Source organism: Erythrolamprus reginae, chromosome 10, assembly GCF_031021105.1.
Source record: "Erythrolamprus reginae isolate rEryReg1 chromosome 10, rEryReg1.hap1, whole genome shotgun sequence".
NCBI classification, from domain to species: domain Eukaryota; kingdom Metazoa; phylum Chordata; class Lepidosauria; order Squamata; family Dipsadidae; genus Erythrolamprus; species Erythrolamprus reginae.
The window spans coordinates 11,437,049-11,443,891 of record NC_091959.1 but is presented as its reverse complement, the minus strand read 5'-3'; positions in this window follow the sequence as shown (position 1 = coordinate 11,443,891).

Sequence of the window (6,843 nt, the reverse complement as noted above, 5' to 3'; positions counted from 1 at the left end):
GAAGAGGAAAAAGGGAAGGGAAGAAGAGGGATAGAAAAGGTGGATACCTAAAAATTATTTTCTCTATCACACAATATTAGGACAAGGGGTCACTCCCTAAAGCTCATAGGTAAGAAAGTGAGGACAAAAAATGGGAAATATTTCTTCACCCAGAAGGTCCTTGGTTTATGGAATTCACTTCCAGAAAAGGTTGTGACAGCTGTCATCCTGGATAGCTTCAAGGCAGGATTAGACAGATTCATGGATGCCAAGTGTATCCGTGGTTATTGAAACGGATGTCCAAGTGCCACCTCTATGTTGGTTGAGGCAGGCAAGGTTCCCTTGAGTACCATTTGCTGGCGGTCAAGGGAAAGGGAGGGTTTTGCCTTCTCTTACTGCTCAAGATCCCCATGGACAATTGGTGGGTCACTGTGTGACACAGAATGCTGGACTCGATGGGCATTGGCCTGATTCAGCATGGCTCTTCTTATATTCTTAGCTAAAAAACAGCTAAAAGAACAATTAAAACTCAAAAAAAAACCATTCATATTTTTTGTGGCCGATCTAAATGATGTATCATTTGCTCAATGGCCCCATTTTGTATTTGTACAACTCTGTTTTTTCCTAGTAATTAAAAAAAGTCCATCCAGTGGTTTCCTCCCAAACTCAGAGAAAAACATAACTGATTCATAATGGGAACAGGTGCCCTGGTGTTTCTGTTTTCAGATCAAAGGAAAAATCCTAAGGCATAGAGATAAAACTGTTGTGTTGGGGAAAGCTCAAAAAATTTATCCCAGTGAAGTGCTGCCAAAAAGAGATAACTAACTACCCTATAATTCAGGGGTCAGTAATATTTACTTTGGCAATGAAACAATGGGACCAGGGTGTAATATAACCAATGCTGGACTCCTACAGGTACGGTCAGGTACGCAGAACCGATCTAAAATTTTTAGTTAGGTCCTCAGAACTGGTAGAAAAAATTTGATTTTTTTTCTTTTTTTCCATTCTGGGCTCTGGGTATGTTTTTCCTGTTGCAGTAAATGAGGTTGAATGTGTATAATTTCAGAACAACTGTGCATGCATGTGTGTGTATACATACACATAGAGTTTAAATAATAATGTATATTTTTGTGTGCCTGTGTGTAATATGCATATGGCATATATGTATTGAATTAAATAGTATATGATGGATGTTCAGTAATAGTAAATAGAGAGGGAAATTGCGTCTCTTTGAGTCGAGGAGAGGCCAGGCACCCTAACCCAAACCCTTGACGTGAGTGACGTCAATTTGGCCACCTTTAAGCCAGTCACATGATCTTTAAGCCACTCCCACATAGTCACATGGCCGACAAGCGACACCCACAAAATAAGCCACACCCACAGTGCAGTAGTAAAAAAAGGTTGCAGCCCTTCAGTGACTATAACATCACCTGTCCCAAGTCTTATCCAAACTTTTGACGTACCCCATTGAAAATCATTACTTTCTATGTTTTGTCTATATAAACTACTATCCTATACTTGATTGACAAAAATAAATAAAATAAAAATAAATAAATTAGTTATCAAACACAGAAGATATTGGTTAATCTGTTTAAATAGTCGAGAAGACATATAGATTGGCTTTTATATTTTGGCAATGGTTTACTCTCCAAGCTTGTTTTAATTTAGTTTCTGGACGTTTCGTTACCAGGTTAGGTAACATCAGCGGGGTTTCCTTGTCCTATTCCTCTTTAGCTTAGGGAAGAAAGCACTTCTAATTCATTGCAACATGTGTTGGTTGCTTGGATTTACATGGGAAGGTTTGCAACCCAGATTCACCCGGTGACTGTTTTACTCAAGTAATGGCCTGTAGAAATGAGTCTGCTGTCATGCTTATCCTTGAGGTTAGCTTGCGTGATTAAATAGGAATGCCGGGTGTTCTCCAGCTTCCCAGCTCCACCTTATCCGTGTCAGTTTCATTTCCTTGGGGCAGTTGCTGGCCGAAAATTTAGGAGGAGGGTATGAGAAATGGAGGGGGCACCATGCAGTATAGAAACGACAGCTGAAATTATTTATTTTTATTTATTTATTCATTTGTCCAATACACAATTCATATGGAAGAGAATAGACATGAAGTAATATATATAAAGATAATATGTAAAAATAGAGGAGAAGATATATGAAAGGAAGAAAATATATATGATAAGTGAGAGAAAGAAAAGACAATTCGACAGGGGACGGAAGGCACACTAGTGCACTTATGTACACCCCTTACTGACCTCTTAGGAACCTGGAGAGGTTAATCGTGGAGAGTCTAAGGGAGAAATGTTGGGGGGTTAGGGGTTGACACTATTGAGTCCGGTAATGAGTTCCACGCTTCGACAACTCGATTGTTAAAGTCATATTTTTTACAGTCAAGTTTGGAGCGGTTAATATTAAGTTTGAATCTGTTGTGTGCTCTTATGTTGTTGCGGTTGAAGCTGAAGTAGTCGTTGACCGGTAGGACGTTGCAGCATATGATCTTGTGGGCAATACTTAAATCGTGTTTTAGGCGCCGTAGTTCTAAGCTTTCTAGACCCAGGATTGTTAGTCTATTTTCGTAGGGTATTCTGTTTCGAGTGGAGGAGTGGAGGGCTCTTCTGGTGAAATATCTTTGGACGTTTTCAAGGGTGTTGATGTCCGAGATGTGGTATGGATTCCAGACAGATGAGCTGTATTCAAGGATGGGTCTGGCAAAAGTTTTGTAGGCTCTTGTGAGTAGTGTGAGATTGCCGGAGCAGAAGCTACATAGGATCAGGTTAACAACTGTAGAAGCCTTTTTGGTAATATTGTTGCAGTGGGCTTTAGCACTTAGGTCATTTGATACTGTATTAGTATTCCAAGTCTTTTACTGAGTGTGGGTTGGCTGTGAAAATTTATTTATTCAGTTTATATATGAGGTTTGGATTCTTTTAGATTCCGAAGCAGATTTGGCAGCAGGCAGAAACTGTATTTTATATTTCTGCCTATGAAGTTAGGATTGAATTTAATTGATTGATTGATTGATTGATTAATTAAATAATTTGACTTCTGTGCCCCCCAATCTCAAAGGACTCAGGGCGGCTTACAACAATATAAAATACAAAAAATAAAACAATTAAAAAGAAGTCAAATATACCATCTAACAATAAAACCCAGATTAAAACCCACGATAAACCTAAATATTCAGCATACATATGTAGTATTCATACAATTTGGCCACGATAGTTGTTAATTCATGCCCCGCCCTCCAGATGTGCCGGCTTTGTGGCCTTACGGAAAACCATTAGGGTGGAAACAGTACGGACCTTGGGGGGGGAGTTGATTCCATAGAGCTGGGGCAGCCACAGAGAAGGCCCTGCCCCGCTGCCCTGCCAACCTGCAGGGCTTAGTTGATGGGATCTGGAGGAGGCCAACTCTGTGTGTTCTTATTGGTCACTGGGAGGTATGTGGCAAGAGGCCGTCCTGTAAATAGTCTTTGCAGAATGCAAAGAGAAGCTGGACTGAACATGGGCGCTTGGCCTATACATCATTGCCTGTCTTTGTGGATGTAGGTGGACAGACAGGCAAGATACCAGAATATAAACACACCGCAAACCTTACTAGCACTCAATGCTGATGTTATCTCATTTGAGCAATGAAACATCTGCAAAGAAACCCTAGCAAGCTCAGATTTACACACGGACCCCTCATTTCAACCCTGAGCTACAGATATTCTCCTTTAATAGTTACTAAATGAACTATTGTAAGTTAAGGGAAAACAAGGAGAATGCTTGGCTGCATAGCTAGAGGTATAACAAGCAGGAAAAGGGAGATTGTGATCCCGCTATATAGTGAATTGGTAAGACCCCATTTGGAATACTGTGTTCAGTTCTGGAGACCTCACCTACAAAAAGATATGGATAAAATTGAACGGGTCCAAAGACAGGCTACAAAAATGGTGGATAAAACTTATCAGGAAAGACTGAATGAACTCAATCTGTATAGTCTGGAGGACAGAAGGGAAGGGGGGGACATGATCGAAACATTTAAATATGTTAAAGGGTTAAGTAAGGTTCAGGAAGGAAGTAATTTTAATAGGACAGAAGAACAAGGGGACACAATCTGAAGTTAGTTGGGAGAAAGATCAGAAGCAAGGTGAGAAAATATTATTTGACTCAAAGAGTAGTAGATGCTTGGAACAAAGTTCCAGCAGACGTGGTTGGTAAATCCACAGTAACTGAATTTAAACATGCCTGGGATAAACATAGATCCATCCTAAGATAAAATACAGGAAATAGTATAAGGGCAGACTAGATGGACCAGGAGGTCTTTTTCTGCCGTCAATCTTCTATGTTTCCATGGACTACCTACTTTCTAATCTGCATCCTTTTTTTGGCTAGCAGTGCAAACACGAATGCTAAAAAAAAAAATCTATTTGGACAGCTCATGTCTGTCCAGGGAAACCCTAAATATCCCTAAGCATTTCTTCCATGTTTCACATATCCAGCTATGTCCAAACTCCACGCCAGGGATGGGTTCCAGTTTTCTTTGCTGCCAGCTTGTTGAGAGATGCGCTGCGGGCACGCATGTGCATTGCGCAGAAGCTAAAACCAAGATGGTGGTCCCTATGGCGCAACCGGGAGAACAAGCTCGGGGTGTGTGGCAGGCCTGGGTTGCTGCCAGTTCTCCGTGGTCATGTGGCCAGTATGACTGAAAGCCGAAGGCACACAGAACTTTCCCACCAAAGTGGGAATTCGAACTACTGAAGTCCCGACCTTTGGATCGACAAACTCAACGTCTTAGCCACTGAGCCACTATGTCCCTTTACAGGGCAGGCAAATGTTGCAAACAATTCCGCTTTTTCCTTTCTTTTTTCTATTCTAAAACCCTTTGCTCTCCTCCAATTCATCAGCAAAGGACCCAGATAATTTGTCCTGTTTACATTCCTTGCTGGGACATTGCTTAAGCCAACTTCGAGTCTTCAGAGAGGGGCGGCATACAAATCTAATAAATAATAATAATAATAATAATTATTATTATTATTATTATTATTATTATTATTATTATTATTATTATTATTATTATCTTCATGCCAATAAAGAATTGAAGGCAGGTCTCACTTTTCCAGCTGCTCAATGGAATATACTCGATGGTCAAGAGAGACCTCTGCTGGAATCCATTCACCACTACTTGAAAACAAAATATAACTGTAGGCTCAATTAATTTTTAAAAGCAAATTAGGATGATGCTTCTAGGTTATTAATAATAATAACAGAGTTGGAAGGGACCTTGGAGGTCTTCTAGTCCAGCCTCCTGCGTAGGCAGGAAACCCTACACTACTTCAGACAGATGGTTATTTAACATCTGCTTAAAAACTCCCTGTGTTGGGGCGTTCACAAATTCTGGAGGCAAGCTGTTCCACTGCTCAACCGTTCTGACTGTCAGGAAATTTCTCTTTAGTTCTAAGTTGCTTCTCTCCTTGTTTAGTTTCCACCCACTGCTGCTTGTTCTATCCTCAGGGGCTTTGGAGAATGTTCTGCTGGGCTCTCTGGTAGGAGCCTCCGGAAAATTCAAGGGTACAAATTTCAGACACACACACACACACACAAACACGTTTGAAAATTCAAAACAATGTTCTTTATCACAAAATTCAAAATAAACTAAGCACTCTTTTTGTATTACAAAGAGCACTCGTCCCCAAACAACCGGGTAGTCTGTACAATTAACCTTAAGCAGTCATTAAGTACTTAGCTGGCAGCTGTGAAGAAACTTCACACCCCTTCTTCTTCCAACGGAGACACACACACACACACACACACACACACGTTGCTCTGCTTTGTTTTCAAAGGCGTGAAAACTCAACAAAGTCCAGAAACCAGCAACACAGGATTCCTGACGAACTGTGATCAGATACTCTTCCACAAAGGCCAAACCCACATGCTGCTATTTATAGCAGCAGCCCTAATTACTGGAGCCCCACCCAAACACAGGTGGCCGTTCTTATCTCCTGTAATATGTCCTTACTTGGTCTCTTCCACGCATAATTCTGCGCTTGCGTGGATCCAAAACGTCTTCATCTGAATCAATGGAAGATAAGGGAGATTGACTGCCGGGGCTGTGTGCCAAGCCCTCCTCTGCCGAGTCACTCCCACCTTCTTCTTTGTCCGAGGAAACTAAACTCTGAACTGACTCTGTCAGCAATAACACAGGTCTGTGACATGTTGAAGTTTCCCCTGCATCCACCTCCACGTTCCCTGGGGCAGGAGCTGGGCCAGAGCCAACCACAACAGAGAATAGGTTGATTCCTTCTTCTTTGTGGCAACCTCTGAGATATTGGAACATTGCTATCTTGTCTCCCCTGGTTCTTCTTTTCATTAAACTATCCATGCCAATTTCCTGCAACAGTTCATGTGTTTTAGCCTCCAGTCCCCTAATCATCTTTGTCACTCTTCTCTGCACTTTTTCTAGAGTCTCAACATCCTTTCTGCATCATGGTGACCAAAACAGAATCCAGTGTTTCAAGTGTGGCCTTCCAAGGCCTTATAAAGTGCTATTAACACTTCACGTGATCTTGATTCTCTCCCTCTGTCAATGCAGCCTAGAACTGTATTGGCTGTTTTGGCAGCTGCTGCACACGGCTGGCTCATATTTAAATGGTTGTCGACTAGGAATCCAAGATCCCTCTCACAATTACTACTGTTGAGCAATGTTCGGAAACTTCAGATCGTGCAGAATGCAGCTGCGAGAGCAATCATGGGCTTTCCAAAGTATGCCCATGTTACACCAACACTCCGCAGTCTGCATTGGTTGCCGATCAGTTTCCGGTCACAATTCAAAGTGTTGGTTTTGACCTATAAAGCCCTTCATGGCACCGGACCAGATTAT